The 4490-nt window shown below is 43.1% G+C and overlaps 1 non-coding gene across 1 annotated transcript; it reads left to right on the forward strand.

Annotated features, from left to right (window-relative positions):
• Positions 1–2449: 2449 nt before the first annotated feature.
• On the forward strand, positions 2450–2565 carry LOC115070939. The gene has a single exon (XR_003850047.1). It is a non-coding gene; the product is annotated as a U5 spliceosomal RNA (small nuclear RNA).
• The last annotated feature ends 1925 nt before the right edge of the window (positions 2566–4490 follow it).

Genomic DNA, 4490 nt, shown 5'->3' on the forward strand with positions numbered 1-4490 from the left:
TTAAGACAGGGTCTCCCTGAAGCTCCAGCTGGCCTGGAACTCACAGGATCTACCTGCCTCTGCCTCCCAAGTGCTGGGGCTAAAGGTGTGTGCCGCCATGCCCGGCTAAAAGATATTTTTAAAGTGATAGTGTCTCATCCTACTAGACTTTAAAAAAATATCTCTTAGTCAGGCGTAGTGTCGCATGCCTTTAATCCCAGCACTTGGGAGACAGAGGCAGGTGGATCTCTGTGAGCTTGAGGCCAGCCTAGTTTACAAGTGAGTTCCAAACCAGTTGGGGCTACAGGGAGGACCTGTCTCAAAAAGACAAAAAGAAAAAAAAAAAAAAATCTCTTAAGGAGCTGGAGAGAGGGATCAGCAGTTAAAAGCACTGGCTACTCTTGCAGAGGACCCAGATTTGGTTCCTAGCACCAGATTGATGCTACCAACTGTCCACAACTCCAGTTCCAGGTGATCCACTGCCCTCTTCTGGTCTCCAAAGGCATTGCATACATGTGGTACACTTACGTACATGCAGGCAAAACACCCATACATATAAAATTAAAATAAATAAATAAAAATTTTAGGCTGTGCATGGTGGCCCATGCCTTTAATCCTAGCACTGGGAGGCAGAGGTAGGCAGATGTCTGTGAGTTCAAGGCCAACCTGGTCTACATAATGAATTCCAGGCCAGCTGGGATTACAAGGGAGACCCTGTCTCAAAAAGACAAAAAAAAAAAAGTAATAAAACCTGAGAACCTCAGATGGTGATTGAGAAAATAATAATAATATCAATAACGATGATGATGCCAGGTACCACATCAGTAACAGACCTGTGTTTTCTGGGATTTTGTTTGTGATGTTTTCTTTCTTTTTTCAAATATTTTATTTATTTATTTTAATGTACGTGAATGAGTGTTATGCCTGCATGTAAGTAAGTGCATCCATGTAATGCAATGCCCATGGAGGACAGAAGAGGCTGTTGGATCCCCTGGAACTGGAGTTATGGACATTTGTTTGCTGCCATGTGGGTGCTGGGAATCGAACCTGGATCCTCTGCAAGAGCAGTCCATGCTCTTAACTGCTAAGCCATCTCTCCAGCTCTCCACAAAACCACATATTTAACTCAGAACGCTTGAAACTGCATAACACCATGCTGGCTTTATTTATTATTTTTATTTTATGTGTATGTGTGTATTGCCTGCATGTAGGTAAGTGCACTGTGTCATGCAATGCCAGTGGAGGACAGAAGAGGCCGTTTTATCCCCTGGAACTGGAATTTATGGACAGTTGTTGGCTGCCATGTGGGGCTGGGATTCGAAACTGGGTCTTGTGCAAGAACAACCAGTGTTCTCAAGCGCTGAGCCATCTTTCCAGGCCCCCAATGTCTTCTTTTTTAATGGAGCCTGCTGGGTGTCTCTATAATTTCGTTCAGATATCTACAGAACTGTTGCTGATACTGATGCATAACACACTGCTATTACTGATTTTTTTTTTAATTATTATTTTTATTTTTGGTGTTTTTAAGATAGGGTCCCTTGTAGCCACAGCTGACCTGGATTCGCTACGGAGACCAGGCTCCTCTCAAACTCACTGAGATCTGCCTGCCTCTGCCTCTGCTTCCTGAGTGCTGGGATTAAAGGCGTGGGCCACCACGTCTGGCATTACGGGTCTTTTTATATAAATATAAACACATACACATACATATATATAAGCTGAATTTTTTTTTTAGCTAGCTATGTTGTCAACTTCGGAAAAATGGCTCCCAGCTTACCTTGTTGAATACAGAAATCAACAGCCATATTGGTCTAGAAGCACCATTTTTTTTTTTTTCCATTTTTACAGAGGTGATGCACTGTATTAAATAGTTTTACCTATGTGGGTTTGATTACAGAAACTAATAAAAGTATTGTCCAAACAATGAAGGAAAAAAAAAGGAAAGAAAAAAAAAAAAAAAAAAAAGGAAAAGCACACACTGCTAACAGTTTTGAAACCCTCTGTGGGCCCTGTCTCAATCCCACCCCTAACTACAAGAAATTTGTTCATTTCTGCGTCCTTTACAGACCCTCGCCATCTAAACTGCTGGAAACTCCTTTATTTAAAAGAAATCATACTCAGAATCCCAGCGTACCAAGGCATAAATCCGGCGGGCTAAGCAGGAAAGGTTTAACCCACGCGGTGCAAAGCCTGGGCTCTGGGGGGTGCCCCCTGTAGGCGCCCCAAGGAACCAGGCCGTGTCTCAAGGGCGATTACTCAGTCTTATTTGCATACCCATAATACACTGCAAATAATTCAGGGATTTTCATGGAAATATACTTATTCGTTACTCGAAAATTTAAATCTAGGAAATATTTTTTAAGAAACTCATTAGCTAATTGTTTGTCCCACAATGGTTCTGTCAATACATAGCCACCATCAGTTTAATAGGAGATGAAGTTACTGTAGACTTCCATCGCAAACCACATGAAGCATACTCTGGTTTCTCTTCAGATCGTATAAATCTTTCGCCTTTTACTAAAGATTTCCGTGGAGAGGAACAACTCTGAGTCTGAAACCAATTTTTTGAGGCCTTGTTTTGACAAGGCTACATAATCTTGTCAAAAAAAAAAAATGAAAAGCTTGTTAGTGTTTTTCCGTGGATGTACTGTGTGACTGCTGTGTGCAATAGATCCGAATCTGTTCAGTGTCTGTCGCTTCTTGCTGGAAGCGGTATAGAGATTCCCGAGGTGCTTGCTGGAAGCGGTATAGAGATTCCCGAGGTGTGGTGGTGTGGGATTTAAAATGCGTATCACTACACTAGTGGGATTTTTCTTTTTTTATTTACAAGAAGCCAGGTTTATTTTCGCTGCTTAGTATGACGTTGTAGCTTTTTTTTCTTTTGACATTGTATTTATTATTTTATGTGTATGAGTGTATTGCCTGCATGTATGTGAGTGCACCCCTGCTGTCCAATGCCACCATATAGGTTCTGGGAATCCCCCTGGAACTGGAGTTAAGGACGGTTCGTAGCCACCATATGGGTTCTGGGAATCGAACCTGTGTCTTCTGCAAGAGCAGTCAGTGCTCTTAACCGTGGAGTCATCTCCTCCTAATCAACAATTAAAGGGTTTTAAAAAGAAAAACACTCTTAGTTGGGCGAGGTGGCGCACGCCTTTAATCCCAGCATTTAGGAGGCAGAGGCAGGTGGATCTCTGTGAGTTCAAGGCCAGCCTGGTCTACATTAGTGAGTTCCAGGAATGCTGGACACTACTATATTTCTTAATGAATACACTAAATCTTTAAGGTAGTAATTCTTTTATATGAAGTCCCCGTAAAGCCATCAGATGTTGAAAAGTTTTTAAGCAGCTGGAAAGATGACTCAGCTGTTAAGAGCACTGACTATTCTTGCAGGAGACCTGGGTTCGATTCCCAGCACCCATATGGTGGCTGACAACCATTCTTAACTCCAGTTCTAGGGGCCCAATGCCCTCTTCTGACCTCCACAGGCATTGTACAACACAGGTACATTTACATGCATGCAGGCAATACACTTATATACTTAAAAATAATAAATTTAAAAATTCTTTTTTTTTTTTTTGTCCTTTTGAGACAAGGTCTCCCTGTAGCCCCAGCTGCCTGGAACTCACTATGAAAACCAGTCTAGAGATCCTTGAACTCATAGAGATCCACCTGCCTCTGCCTCCCAAGTGCTGGGACTAAAGGCATGCACCACCATGCCCAGCCTAATGAAATATTTTTTAAAAAAAGAAAAACTTTTGAAACGTGAACCAGGACTCAGCAGGTAGAGGTGCTTGTTGCCAAGCCCAATGACCTGATGATTCCCAGGACCCTACATGGTGGAAGGAGAGTGCCAACTCCCCCAAGTTGTCCTCTGACTTCCACACAAACACATGGCACTCACACTTGGTCTCTAGCTCAATAAATAAATAATAACCAACCTCTGCCCACATATATAAGAGAGTTCCTAAACTGGGCTAACTGATTTGGGAAGACCCACCCTGAATGTGGGCAGGATCTTTCATGGGCTGAGTTAAAAGGAGAAAGTGAGGCTGGGCGTGGTGGTGCACAGAGACATGCAGATCTTTGCAAGTTCAAGGCCAGCCTGGTCTACATGGGAGTTCCAGGCCAGCTGGGTTTACAGGGAGACCCTGTCTCAAAAGGACGAAAAAAGAGGAAAAGAAAAGAAAGGAGAGAGAGAGAGAGAGAGAGAGAGAGAGAGAGAGACAAACTCCTTCCATTCTCCAGCTTCGTTTAAGAAGTTTTGTTGAGAATAGTACAGCTACTGGGGGGAAGGAAGGAAGGAAGGAAGGAAGGAAGGAAAGGAGAATGAGAACTGAGCACCAGCATCCATTCCTCTGCTTCCTGACTGTGGACGGGATGTGAACAGCTGCTTTACCCTCCTGCTGCCTTGCCTTCCCACCATGATGGGCTGTACCCCCTAACTGTGGGTCAAAATAAACCCTTCTTAAGTTGCTTATGTCAGATATTTTGTCACAAGACTAAACACATGC

This window comes from Nannospalax galili, unplaced genomic scaffold (genome assembly GCF_000622305.1).
Source record: "Nannospalax galili isolate Female #2095 unplaced genomic scaffold, S.galili_v1.0 scaffold54, whole genome shotgun sequence".
NCBI lineage: Eukaryota > Metazoa > Chordata > Mammalia > Rodentia > Spalacidae > Nannospalax > Nannospalax galili.